Source organism: Dama dama, chromosome X, assembly GCF_033118175.1.
Source record: "Dama dama isolate Ldn47 chromosome X, ASM3311817v1, whole genome shotgun sequence".
Lineage (NCBI taxonomy): Eukaryota > Metazoa > Chordata > Mammalia > Artiodactyla > Cervidae > Dama > Dama dama.
The window spans coordinates 165,906,271-165,921,163 of NC_083714.1; the positions used below are offsets into that span (position 1 = coordinate 165,906,271).

The window sequence follows — 14,893 nt, forward strand, 5'->3', positions numbered from 1 at the left end:
AAACAAGAACTTAAAAAGCTGACGTGTTTGTTTCTTTAATAGAGGGTGTAACTCAATTAATTAACTCTAACATTCAGAATATAAAGTGGATTGGTGGCCCTTCAGACGCAGCAATTGATTTTTTTTCTCCTTTTTACACAATGTGATGCATAATTTCTCCCTATTATTAATTTATCAAGTACCTCTCTTTGGAGAAGCTCATAACACCTCGGCAACTTTGGTGTCTTATTAAACATTCATCGCCGCCCTCAGAGGAAGGGGAGTGGCAAATATTATTACATTATCAAACAATGTCTCCATAAAAATCCATAATTGGAATAAAAAGTAATTTCGAGGAGCAAAGGAGTGCCGTGAAAGGATCATTTCACGACATGCTTTTCTGATATTCAGCACAAAATTAATCTTGTCCGCGCTTTGCATCACGTTGCAAACTATTCAGTGACCTCAGGAGCCCAGCTCCCTGAGGATGACCGGAGAGGGAGGGGGGACCACTTCCTGCTGCAGCTGATTTTGCAAGGGCAGAGGGCAGAAGGGAGAGACAACCCTCTCTGCTTCCTCTTTATAAGGTCCCTCGTGATTGCAATTAGGGGCCACCTGGATAACACAGAAGACTCTCTCCATCAAAATCCTTCATTTAATCACGTCTGCAGAGGCCCTTTTCCCATGTTAAAAAAAAAAACCAAAAAAACAGATCCCAGGTTTTAGGAACCAGGCCATGGACGTCTTTGGGGACATTATCCTATCCACCACACGGGGGTCAGGATGGATGGGCATAGATGTTCTGTGACTGCGTGTCTGAGTTGCATTTGCGTGTGGGCCTCTGTCTCTGCATGTACTGTGTGTGCTGTGTGCTTGTGTGTGTCTTGTGTGTCTGAGTGTCTTTAGAACGTACGGTGTGGGCATACTATGTGCGTGTGCCTGTGTGGTCCGTGTGTGTATCTCTGTACGTGTACTATGTGGGTCTGAGTGTTTGTGCCCACACATGTACCCTAAGCCAAGAGCCTAGTCTCCACCCTGGTTACCTAGGTGCGTCATCCACCCATCCATCCATCCACATATCCATCTATCCATCATTCATCTACCCATCCATCCATCCAACCATGCATCCATCCATCCACCCATGCATTCACCCATCATCCCATCATCCACCCACCCATCCATCCAACCATGCATCCATCCATAATAAATCCATCCATCCACCCATGCATTCATCCATCATCCATCCATTCATCATCCATCACTGATCCATCTATCCATCATCCATTCACCCATCAATCATCCACTCACCCATCCATCCATCCATCCATCAGCCATCAATCCCCTCATCCATTCATCATCCATCCCCCATCTATCCATCCATCCATCCATCACCCATCATCCATCCACCCATCATCCATCCATCACCCATCCATCCATCATCTATCCCCTATCCATCCATCCACCATCCATCCATCACCCATCAATCCACCCATCCATCCATCATCTGTCCATCCACCTACCCATCAATCCTTCATCTATCACCTATCAATCCACCCATCCATCCATCAGCCACCCACCCATCCATCCATCCACCCACCTATCCATCCATCCACCCATCCGCCATCCATCCATCCATCCATCCACCCACGCATCCATCAATCCACCCATCCATTCATCCATCCATCCATCCACCATCCATCCATCATCTGTCCATACACCTATCCATCCATCATGCATCCATCCTTCATCCATCACCTATCAATCCACCCATCCATCCATCCACCACCCACCCACCCATCCATCTGGCTGGCGCTGCTCCCCAGACACTGCGCAGGGCATGGGATTTGCAGCTGATTTCAACTGCATCCTACTCGCCTGTGGTCAGACGGCTCCGGGCACAGGGCAGAGGAACTGAGCACAAGGCCATGTGGCAAACAGGACGCTCCTGGAGCGTCTCTGGGTCCCCCTCCCAGCCCGCTCTGCCCTGCCAGGCGCTGGCTCTGTGGGGCTTCTGGGACCATCTTTGCAGCCGGCCGATCGCCCGGATTAAGAGGATTAAACACCATTAAATGACCATCCTCCAGCTTGGGGATGCACACTCCCTCTCCTCCGAGCCTCCTTCGGAGGGGGGCCGGGGACCCCGGGGCCCACAAAGGGATCCCTTAGCATGACAAAGAGCCGAGCCGTCATCCCCCCAACCCCCCAGCCCCAGAACAAATGGCATCAAACTGGCCCGGGCATTGTTGAAACCGCCAACACTGGCCTCCCTGTTTTTTCTTTACTTTTCCCCCATTTGGAGCTCAAGGTGTCATATTAATTATTTAAATCTTGGGGCGATTTCGGGCCCATCCTCCTCCGAGGCCGCGTTCCATGCCATAAGGCCGGGGAGGGAGTCCCCACTGGCTTTTCTTAATTAGCGCCAAACCCAGAACTCTGATCACCAGGAACAGCAACATACAAGGAGGAAAAGCTTCCTGTGCCGCCGTTTAGCCCGCGCCTAGCTTCTGCCCTGTGCTGTTTTTCCAGCCCGCTGGACTTTGATTGTCCTCGCTCGGGGTTGGGGCTTGTGGGGGGCACAGGAGACGGCTGTGTTCCGAAGAATTTAAACAGCTTCAAAGAGCCCGGGGGCGGCGATGACCGTTCACTGCCAGGCGCGGTGGCCACCGAGCTGCCTTTGAGCCGGGTGCCCGCCGGGTTTATTTGTCTACGTTCAGGGGAGCGGGCGGGGCGGGGGCCTGGTTTGCGGGCGCCTGGTGTTGCACATCAGAGGTCTCCCCGCGCGGGCTGATCTCCGCTCATTAGGCAGCATGTCTGACTCCCCCCAGCCCAACCGCGGCGGGTTCTGATGAAACACATGGGCCCGCGTTCTCGGAGCGTTTGTCCCCGGCCACGCCTGAAACTCTGCCGCTTAGATCCGCAAGGGGTCACCTCCGAGGGCCTGCCTTGTTAAAAAAAAAAAAAATCTCAGCTCATTTACATTTTCCTGGCTGCCAAGACACAGAATGGCATGGACACTGGGGACAAAAAAAAAAAAAAAAAACAAGAACCAGAAAGTTACCCGAGTGCTCGCGGAAAAATGAAATCCATCCGAGTCTGGTGCAAGGACGCACCTTGGTGGCTGTTAGTCTTGAGGACGGAGGGATCAAAGGGACACCGGGATCCGAACTCCGAGAGCCAGGCGCGGCGTCTGTGCACGCTTGAGTTTGCAGAAGCCGCTTCGCCGCTCCGGGCAGGCAGCTTTGATTAGGGGACCTGTGCCTCCCCCGACAGCAAGCCCCACTGCCCGCAGGAGTCTCGGTTCTGAGTCATCTATCTCGGGCTCACATACCTGCAGGAAAGGGGAGGTGGAAATTTCCCGAAATCAGAGCCACTGCAGAAAAAGAAAAAAATGCCGGCGATTAGAGAGAGGCGCTGAGACATCTGGGTTTGGGGGCGTATGTAATATCCAAAGTGCCACACTTTTTTTTTCCCTAAGTATGCATATTTTAGAGTGGATTTTACTGTCTGAGAAATAATTGGGATTTACAGCTGTTAAGATAACGAGATTCTCTGTCTCTCTCTCAAGCACTTGCTCCTGCTTTCCTGGCTGGATTTCTCCCAGAGGGTCAGATCACGACGTGTTCATCCCTTTCTCCCCAGGGCCCCCCTTGGATGCCTGAGGTGCAGGCACCCTTGCCTGACGCCTGCGCCGCGAGACCTTCTTTCTCTCTGTCGCCTTAACATCTGGAGGCTGCACGCGTAACCAGGCTGCAGCTGTGATGGCCGAGACCTGCTTAGCAGCGGCCGTTATCCTAGGGCTTCCCTGGCGGCTCAGATGGTAAAGAACCCACCTGCCAGTGTGGGAGACTCGGGTTGGATCCCTGGGTTGGTAAGATCTGCTGGAGGAGTGCGAGGCCACCCGCTCCAGTGTTCTCGCCTGGAGAATCCCAAGGACAGAGGAGCCTGGTGGGCTACAGTCCACGGGGTCGCAAAGAGTAGGACATGACTGAGCGACTGATACACACACGGTAAAATCGCCATCAGTGCAGAGAGCGCCTCAGAAAAACAAAGGAATAAATGCTGTAGGTGTTGTTATTTATTTTTGTCGTTCAGTCGCTCAGTCGTGTCCGACTCTTTGCGACCCCGTGGACTGCAGCACGCCAGGCCTCCCTGTCCATCACCAACTCCCGGAGCTTACTCAAACTCATGTCCACTGAGTCGGTGACGCCATCCAACCATCTCATCCTCTGTCGTCCCCTTCTCCTGTCGCCTTCAACCTTGCCCACCATCAGGGTCTTTTCCAATGTCTGGCACCACTTCCAAACCCCTTTCGGGAGCCAAACTCCACATCAGAGTGTGCCCATGTGCCCACATCTCACGGCCGAGCTTTGTCCAGCTGGTTGGGAGTGGGGAGATGGTGTGTGAGCCCCATGAGGCTGTTCCCAGGCAGTAGGGACGCTGAAGTCCCCAGAACCCCACTTTGACAGGTGAAGATTTAGACCAGGACTTTCCCTGCAGCCAATCCGGCCCCTTGCCTGTTTTTGTAAATAAAGTTTTATCGGCAGCCAGCCACGTCTCTCCATTTCCATAACTGCCTCCAGCGGCTTTTGTGACAGATTCGTGTCTTTGTGACCCAGGCCCCATAATGCACAAAACTGTAAGTATGTGTGATCTGACGAGGGGGGTTGTACAGCTGAGATGGAAAGACAGGACTTTGGGTCTCGGCCAGCTCTGATGCTTCCTGTCTGCCAAAGATCCATGTGGTTGTTGCTGTTGAGTCGGTGAGGTTGTGTCTGACTCTTTAAGACTCCGTGGACTGTAGACCGCCAGGCTCCTCCATCCACGGGATTTGCCAGGCAAGGATACTGGAGTGGACTGCCATCTCCTCCAGGGGATCTTCCCCACCCAGGGACTGAACCCAGGTCTCCCGCACTGGCTGGCGGATTCTTTCCCATCCAAGCCACCTGGGGAGCCCCAGGAAGCACCCCCTTTATCCAATTGCAAATGTGCAGCGTAGCATCATTTCCCACGGTGGGCATCCCCCGTGTGGGACGTCTTCCTCTCAGAGCTGGAAGGCTGTGTTCTAGACGGCAGTCACCCACCGTTTAGGCACCAGGGACCCGATTTGTGGAAGACGGTTTTTCCCACGGGCCGGGGTGGGTGCGGGGAACGTTTCAGGATGATTCACACACTTTGCATTCACCGTGTGGTTGATTTTTACTGTGATTACATCGGTTCCATCTCAGATCATCAGGCAGCAGGTGCTGGAGGCCGGGGACCCTCGGTCTTAGATCATCGCCTCCCCCGTTCCACCTCCCTCAGCCCTGGGCAACCATCCTCCTCTGCCTCCGCGAGGCTGACTATTTCAGATTCCGCCACGCAGAGAAATCATGCAGAATTTGTCTTTCTCTGTCTGACTTCATCTCACTTAGCATAATGCCCTCCAGGTCCATGCGTGTTGTCGAAAATGGCAAGATTGCCTTCTTCTTTTTTTTTTTTTAAGGCTGAATAATATTCCCCTGTGTGTTTAGACACACGAGGGAACGTTATATAAATACATTTTCTTACCCATTCATCCGTCAACACACACGCGCACCTCGTCTCCGTAGCTCGGCTCAGAAGAAGCATGAGCACAGTTATTGCGGTGCTGTTTTTGAACCACGAGCCACACACCACCCCCACAAAAAAACCCAGAACTTGTGCTTCCAGAAAATGGTCGCCTTGAGAGAGTCCTAGCTCAGACCCCCAAATGGGGCGCATTCAGCCTGCGTCGCATGTCCCAGAGAGAGAAAAAAATGCAGTTGCTTTGTTTTCTGACCTGAAATATAGCCAGACTCATCGCCTCTCACCAAGGTTGGCAGAGATCATCGGAACCACGTGGTTAGTCCTCAGAGGACAGGAAAACCTGACCAGGGTTCGGGACCAATGCCCACCCCACCACCAAGAAGACGGGAAGAAGAGACAGTGACTTCCTGGGTGCATTCGCTCAAAACATGAGGGAGCCCCAGGAACCAGATCCCCAAATTAAATCATCCTGGCATTTTCACAAACAAGAGGAGAGCAAAAAAAAAAAAAAACGCAAGCAGTCTTAAGAGTTAGGAAGTCACTTCAGGAGCTCTGGGTGAAAAATGCCCATTGTCATTAGCAGCACAGATGGAGAAGGGTCGGGTTTCTGGGGTCCCTTGGAGACCCTCCGGATGGACGCAGGGAAGGTCCATGAGGAGGTCAGTAGAGACAGTGCTTTTGGACACTTGCAAACCCAACCGGTCTTTTCTCCACCCCTGTTTCCCCAGAAGCCAGAAGTCCTCAGAGATTCACGATGTTAACAAAAGGATTGAGTGCATTTAAAGCCTGGGGCAGTTTCTGAACCCTGAGAGGAGGCAGGGGAGAAGCGTGCAGGTTTGAACACCCCCAGGACAAAGAACAGAGTGGGGTGTCAACATTTTGACCCGAAGTCTCAAATGCTTCGAGAGCTCCCAAGAGGGTCCAGACCACCCTCCTCTGAGTGCTGACCTCTGTCCAGCTGTGTGCCTGCGTGCAAAGTTGCTCAGTCGTGTCTGACTCTGTGCAACCCCACGGACTGTAGCCCACCAGGCTCCTCTGTCCACGGGATTCTCCAGGCAAGAATAGTGGAGTGGGTTGTCATGCCCTCCTCCAGGGGATCTTCCCCACCCAGGATTCGAACCCGCGTGTGTTATGTCTGCTGCATTGGCAGCTGGGCTTGTGACCACGAGGGCCACCGGGGAAGCCCCTCTGCCCTGTTACAAATCCAGAAAAGTCCAGTATCCTGGCATCTCCGGTATCTGGGAACTCGGTCCTGGGAGTGACTCATCACATCGTCCTCTTCATCCAGAGGACGCCGGACCCTGATGGAGGCAGACGACTGAGAGCAGGAAAACGACTCCGCAGGAAGCGGACGGGGAGCCCGGCACCATCATGGGGAGAGAGGAGAAACACTTCTGGGTTGACTTAGGTGAGGTCGTACGCATATACGTCACCCAAGTTGTGGCCCAGATGGTAAAGAATCTGCCTGCAACGCCGGAGACATGGGTTCGATCCCTGGGTGGGGAAGATCCGCTAGAGGAGGGCATTGCAACCCACTCCAGTGTTCTTGCCTGGACAATCCCTAGGACAGAGGAGTCTGGTGGGCTACAGTCCACGGGGTCGCAAAGAGTCAGACACAACTTAGTGACCATCACTTTTTAGGGTTTCCCTGATGGCTCAGATGGTAAAGAATGTGCCTGCAATGCAGGAGACCAGGGTTCGATCCCCAGATGGGGAAGATCCCCTGGAGAAGGGAATGGCTACCCACTCCAGTATTCTTGTCCGGAGAATCCCACGGACAGAGGAGTCTGGTGGGCCCCAGCCCACGGGGCTGCAGAGAGTTGGACACGACCGAGAGGACTGAACATGCACACACGCCTCACCTCCGGACGGCGACCCGGAGTGCGGACAGCTTGCTGGCCTCACCCGTCCCCTGCCTGCCGTGGACACAGATCAGCTGCCCTGCCCCGTCTCAAAAAATCAGTTCAGCTTTCCGGGACTCCCTGGCCTCAGCTCCCAGCGGCCCATCTCTGCAAGGAGGTCTTTTAATTACCTTTTGCCTCCAAAGACTGGCTCGCCGCTGGAGTTGTGGTTTAAGACATTAGCAACTGAATGGGCAGGCTTCTTACTGTATATCATTTTAATCTTTCATGTCTGAGTAAGCCAGATGGTTTATTATTATTACAAGCTCTGTCTCGAAGAAGAAGAAAAAAAAAACTCAAACTTTCTATCTGAGGATTTGTCAGATGATGGGAAAAGAAAAAAAATATTTGAGGGGAGGGGTACAAGCAGGCGGTGGCCTCCTGTGACACAGAACAGCCTGGATTTTAACTCACGTCCTCCGTGGCTGGCCCCTTCCGCTTAATCACCGCTCCTGGTAAATAAATAGGTAGATTAGACAGATCACTAAAATGGCATTGAAGGTTCGCAGGCAGGAGGCTTGTTTCAAAAATGCAGACTCTGCTCAGCAGAGTCTGTCACAGCCTTATGCGAAACCTCGGGGTGGCTGGGCTCAACGCCACTCCGTTTTTAACGTTTCTGCCCAGATTTTTAAGGTTTTTGCCGTTTGGCCTCTTCAACCTGGCATTTCCAGAGTTTATGCAACAGACCACGTGACCATAAAGTTCATCCTAAGGGAAAAAAATTACTTTGGTCATCACTGAAATAATCACTAAAGGGTTTTTTTTTTTTATTTTTTAAGTTTCTATTTTGTATTGAAAGTGTTGCAAGCGTTACTCGCTGAGTTGTGTCCGACTCTTTGTGACCCTGTGGACTGCAGCTCGCCAGGCTCCTCTGTCCGTGGGATTCTCCAGGCAAGAATCCTGGAGCGGGCAGGTATTTCCGCCCTCAGGGGATCTTCCCCACCCAGGAATCAAACCTGCAATGCAGGGTCTCTTGAATTGCAGACAGATTCTTTCCTATCTGAGTCACCAGGGAAGTCTTTTTTGCATTGGGGTATAGCCAATTAACAAGTTTGTGATGGTTTCAGATGAACATTGAAGGGATTCAACCATACATATATACCTATCCATCCTCCCCCAGGGTGAGCTGGTGTGTATTGGGGTCTGTGTGTGTGCACGGGTGTACGCCTATGGACAAGTGTATGCATATTTGTTATACGTAGCTACGAGCAAACTTGCAGACATGTCTATGCCTGTGTGCGTGTGTAACATGTGAGCCTGTGTGCATGCACACAGCTTGTGTTGTACATTTTAATTGTGTGCGGCTATGAATATTTGCACATGTGTGTACACGTATTTGGACTTTACAGGCGACTCGGTGAGCAAAGAATCAGCCTGCAATGCAGGAGACCCAGGATACCCAGGTTCGATCCCTGGATCAGGAAAGATGCCCTGGAGGAGGAGATGGCAACCCACTCCAGTGTTCTTGCCTGGAGAAAGAATCCTATGGAAAGGGGAGCCTGGCGGGCTACAGTCCACGGGGTTGCAAAGAGTCGGACATGAGTGAAGCGAGTTAGCAGGCAAGCAGGCACACACAACTGCATGTGTGTGAGAATGTATGTGCACGTGTATGTGGCTATGGGGGTGTGTGTGTCATTGTGGGCTGTGTCTGCCCATCTGTGGGTTTAGCTGAATATGTGCTTGGACCTGTGTTTGCATGTGTGTGAGCGGGGATGTGTGTGACCGGGTGTGTGTGTGCCTACATAAATGTGTGTGCTAAGAATGTCACGTGTGTGGCCATGTGTGTGACGGTGGGCATATGTGTTCCTGTCTGAAAACGTGCTTGGACCTGTACGTGCATGTGAGTTAAGAATGTGTGTGTGACTGTGGGTGTGTGTGTTCCTGTCTGAATGCATGCTTGGACGTGTATTTGCCTGTGTGTGAGAATGTGTGTGTGTGACTGTGGGTGTGTGTGTTCCTGTCTGAATGCATGCTTGGACCTGTATTTGCCTGTGTGTGAATGTGTGTGTGACCGTGGGTGTGTGCACGCAAGCTACCACGTGTCAGCGGTCCCTGTCCCTCTCTCCCACCAGCATCTCCTGTCCGTCTGCCGCACAGACAGACTGCCCCCCCGTGTGCCCTGCTGAAACGCCCCCCGGCCCCCCGCACTGTCCGCCTGCCTGTGGCTTCCCCGACAGCGTCCCCGCCACGCTAACATCCTCTGTCCCGAAGCCCCGGAAGGCCTCTCTCTGGACCGCACGCACCAGATCCCTTCCTCCAGTGAGGACCCACCAGCAGGGCACCTGCCCAGGATCCAGTCTCTGCCGGTCGGGGCTGAGCCCAGGCCTGGCAGGCTTGTCCCTGCAGGTGACCACCCCCTGCTCCGCGCAGGTCAGCCACCCACTGTCCCCCCGCCCCGCCTCATTACATGCGGTCTCCGGGCTGCGCTGTCAGAAACAGCCCCGCAAAGACGGCGCGTCCATCTGTCAGGCGTGGAACGCGCAGGCGGCGTAGGGACGCTCTCCGGGGAGCTCCGGGTCTCATCGAGGCCAGCACATCCGCTTCCCCCCTCCCAGCTCCATCTGCTGATGTCCTCGGACTTGCCTGCCTCTTTTTTTTTTCCTCCAAACATCTCCCAAATCGCATTTTACATTTAAAGAAATTTCTGAAGAGCAATTGATGAGCACCCAGGGCTCCGGGTCTCATGGGTCACTCAGCGCCTGCATTCCAGGTGGCCGTCTACACCGATCCGGGCCACCGCCCTAGCTCCCCGGCCGGCTCAGGCTGGACACGGGGCCTGCTACTCAGATGCCTGAAGAGCATCAGATTGGAGGCTCACGTACACTTGAGGGCAGCCCCATGGACACACCCCGATACAAGGAGACGGCACTTCCTTCTAAGATGTTTTAGCAGGTGTTGAACCAATGTCCACTGAGGGCCTGGGCCCTGGGTGTGGGAAAGGTGTGTTTCTCTAAATCAAGGGTTCCAAACTCAAATGCCGTCCACAATTAGGCAGGTCGTTTAAGGATAGGAGACTGGTTTGATGTGAGCGAGGCGTTAGGGAGCGCTGCGGACTGCGGTGGGCATCCCCGCTGGCTCAGCCGTAAAGAATCTGCCTGCCCATGCAGGACACACTGGTTCAAGCTCTGGGTTGGGAAGATTCCCTGGAGGAGGAAACAGCAACCCACTCCACTGTTCTTGCCTAGAGGATTCCATGCACGGAGGACCCTGGAGGGCTGCAGTCCACGGTGGTGCAAAGAGTCGGACGTGAATGAGCTGCTAACACACACATACACATGCATGTGTACACACAAGAGACATTTATGTAAAATGCCTGTGTGTAACATCTACATACAATGTTATACATAGCATCTATATATAGTGTATCAGAGCAATGCTTAAGTATAGTGTCCATATGTAACATCTACATAGAGCGTTTATATGTAAAATCTATATACAACACGCATATACAATGCGTATCCATATAATTATGTATAACGTCTACATATGTCTACATACAATGTTTAGACACATCGGTATACAATGTCTATATGTAGTCTGTGTGCAATTTTTATATAAAATGTCTATCTACAAGGTCTATATGCAATGTTTATCTAAGTATATATGATGTCTACATATAATAAAATAAGTAAGTGTTCATCACTCACTCGTGTCTGACTCTGTGCAGCCCCATGGACTGTGGCCCGCCAGACTCCTCTGTCTCTGGGATTCTCTAGGCAAGAAGACTGGAGTGGGTTGCCATTCTCTTTTCCAGGAGATCTTCCCAACCCATCTCCATAATCTATCCATCTATATATGTGTCTGCAAGCAATGTTTATACATGTCTTACATATGTCTGTATATAATTATGTCTCTATGTAATGCGTCTACTATATACTGTTTATATATAATGTATATCATGTCTACAAGTGTTTATGTTTCTATGCAATGTCTATACATAGTCTGTATAAAATTATATATAAAATGTCAACATACAATGTCTGTATACAGTGTTTATATAAATTCAACATCTCTATGTGATACCTATGTATAATGTCTGCATGCAATGTCTATATATAATATTTAGAGTAGGGCGTCCTTGGTAGCTCTGATGCTTAAAGAGTCTGATTGCAATACAGGAAACCTGAGTTCAATCCCTGGGTGGGGAAGATCCCCTGGAGATGGAAATGGCAACCCACTACAGTATCCTTGCCTGGAGAATCCCATGGACAGAGGAGCCTGGCGGGCTGCAGTCCATAGGTCACAAAGAGCCGGACACGACTGAAACGACTTAGCACTAGACCTAGTACTATATATATATATAAAATACCTATATTATGTAGCCTATATATAATATATACAATGTCTACTACAGTGTTTATATGTTTCTATATACCATGTCTATATATACAGTCTTTGTACAATTTTGATAAAAAATGTCTACAGTGTCAATATACAACGTCTATACAAATAATTACGTATGTCGACATAGAGTGCATGCTAAGTCAGTTCAGTTGTATCTGACCCTTTGCGGCCCCATGGACCGCGGCCCGCCAGGCACCTCTGTCCACGGGATTCTCCAGGCAAGAATACTGGAGTGGGTTTCCATTTCCTCCTCCACTACATACAGTAGCTACATACAATATTTAAATGTGTGTGTATATGATGTCTATGCATAATGCTTACATATAATGTATATATATAGTATTTACATTTGTCTATATAGGTATCTATGTATAATACTTATATATACTGTCTATATATAATATTTACATACATCTGAAGAGTCTGGCTGCAATTCAGGAGACCCGGGTTTGACCCGTGGGTCAGGGAGATTCCCCCGGAGGAGGAGGAAATGCCAAACCTCTGCAGTATTCCTGCCTGGAGAGTCGTGTGGGCGGAGGAGCCTCTCGGGGGGCTACAGTCCAGGGGGTCGCAGACAGTCGGACACGAAGGAGCCAGGAACACACACACACACACACGTTAAGTGTACAATACACTCATACACGGACACACAGTGATTGAAATGCAGCTTGACCAGAACAAATTGCCTGCAAGAGGAAGCCAAGGGAGCAGGTTAAGCCCGCACGCACGCCCCACACGTCGGGTCCACGTGGAAACGCCAAGCGCCTGGCCCCCATCTGCATATGGAGAACTCGGCCAGACAAGAGGCTGAATTTCCTGAACACTTTTCCACCAGATGGTTCTCTTCCTGTCCCTGCAGTCCTAGGCTCTCTTCCCGGAGCCTGTCAGGACGGCGCGGGAGGCCCCCTCCTTATTCTATTTCATTCTAAATAAATGACACCGTTTATCCTGCAGCCCCATTCCACCCCCCGCCCCGCCGCCCCCGCGCAACTAATGGTCTGAGTGATGGAGCAAAAATAACGTTCCTTCCCAGCCTTGAAATAAAACACCCAACGTCGACAGACGCGTCTGAGCCCGGTATCACTCGAGCGTCTCCGTTTCAGGGGCGTTTCGTCGCCTCCCCCTCCCCCGAATTCCCTTAAAAAACACCCAGGGAGAAAGCGGGTGTTGTCGGTCCCCATCTCCTCCGCACTTTGTCTGCTGGATTGTTTTGCATTTCAAGACATTTCCACTCACCTTGAGTTGCCGGTTCAAGAAAGAAACAATAAGTTTAATCTTCTCGCTTGACAATGATGTATGGTTCTGGAGGGGAGTAAAAAAAAAAAAAAAAAATCCTGGTTTTCAGGGATTATCATTAAGAAGGCTTCTCCGGGCCCACCCAGTCCAGTCTCTCCCCGCACTTTATACCATAAGCACCCAAGCTGTGTCTCTCTCGAAGGCCACAGAAATCGCGGCCCCGTCCTCCCGAGCGAGCCCGGCCCCGGGGCGAGGTCTGATCTCCGTCCAGCGGACGGACAACCCCCAGCTGCCGGCTGCAACCCGGGGGCCCCCGCCCCCAGCGCCACCCGAGGACCTCTTCCCGGTCGGCAAATTGGCCTCCGACGCAACTGGTTTCAATTAGAATTCCTTCTCTGCGCTTGCATTTTTTTTTTCTTTGCAGTTAGCTCTGCATGGCCTCGGCATCCTTGCCGGCCGGGGGGGGGGGGGGCGGGGGGGGGGTGCGGGCAGCTGAGGGTGTTAACCGGAGTGCAGAGATCCAGCAAAAGGGATGCGGAGAGAAGGGGTGAATCGACACTCGGTCCCACTAGGGGATTATACGTGGAGAAATACCGGAGCCTCCTGGCAGTTAGGGATCCTTGGAGAAAGCAGGTTCGCCCACCCCCAGAACCAAGCAGGCTGGCTGAGCAACAGACCCTTGCCCCAGAAGCAGGAGATGTGCCTGCCACACAGGGAAACCATGGGGGACGGAGACCCACATCCTGCTGGGTGTGCTCAGTAAGAACCCATACTTCCCGGAAAACTAAAAGTACCAGCGCATCCAACTCTTGGCGACCTGGTGGACGGCAGCCCCCCAGGCTCCCCTGTCCGTGGGATTCTCTCCAGGCAAGAATACTGGAGAGGGTTGCCATGCCCTCCTCCAGGGGATCTTCCAGACCCAGGGATCGAACCCAGGTCTCCTGCATTTCCAGCAGATTCATCACCGTCTCCGCCAGCAGGGAAGCTCCAATACGTGGATATGTTCCGCCGAGTTCCTTTACTGTCCCCCTGAAAATATCACTACGTTGTTAATCTATAGTCCCCCCCCCAAAAAAATAATAAGGACTTGCTATTCACCAAAGTTATAAATGCAGAGGAAATCTTTCTCCTTCACCCATTTTATATTTATGAAGGGGAGGGGGCTGGCAGCTTAGACTGACAAAAGACTGATTAGCAAGAGAAAAACAGAATTCACACACACACTCACACACACACACTCACACACACACACATACACACACACACATATACACACACACACACACACTCTCTCTCTCTCTGTCCCTCAAGTGATGAGTGTCTTAAAGCAAGGGTTGGAACACGGGCACATTTAGCATCTTTACAGAGATCAGTTTTGTGAAAACAAGAAGAAAAGAAAAGAATTTCAGGCTTCCAAGGGTGGGAAACTTTGGTTAGGTAAACAAGTAGGGGAGACTGACAGAGTGAGGTGTGTTCCCTTTTGTTGTTTTAATTCTCTGGCATCCCACGCAGTAAGGAGCCGGGCTCTCAGAACCGCGGTACAAAGTGAGAGGTTTTCGTCAGAAGGAGACTCGGGCTGGGGGAGCTGATAGCAAGAGAAAAGAGAGGCTTATTTTTTTAAGCCGGGACACCTTCTTTTGGGAGGGAGAGAACGGCAGGGTTCTTTATCATGCAGATTGCCTCCCTTTGTGAGTCAGGAAATCTCAGATTCGCTGTTTCTGAGATCAGGTTTCTGAGACAGGTTGAAACTGCAATCCAGTCTCGGTTTGCTGTAGCCCACCAGGCTCCTCTGTCCGAGGCATTCTCCAGGCAAGAACGCTGGAGTGAGTTGCCATGCCTTCATCCAGGGGATCTTCCTGATGCAGGGATTGAACCTGGGTCTCCTGCAT

The 14,893-nt window shown here is 51.6% G+C and overlaps 1 long non-coding RNA gene across 1 annotated transcript; it reads right to left on the minus strand.

Moving 5' to 3' along the window:
- Positions 1 to 1,811: 1,811 nt before the first annotated feature.
- Positions 1,812 to 13,244, minus strand: LOC133052322 (uncharacterized). Its single transcript, XR_009692027.1, has 4 exons — positions 13,176 to 13,244; positions 13,005 to 13,070; positions 3,038 to 3,349; positions 1,812 to 2,921 (listed from the first exon to the last, which is right to left on the minus strand). It is a non-coding gene; the product is annotated as an uncharacterized LOC133052322 (long non-coding RNA).
- Between the last annotated feature and the right edge of the window lie 1,649 nt (positions 13,245 to 14,893).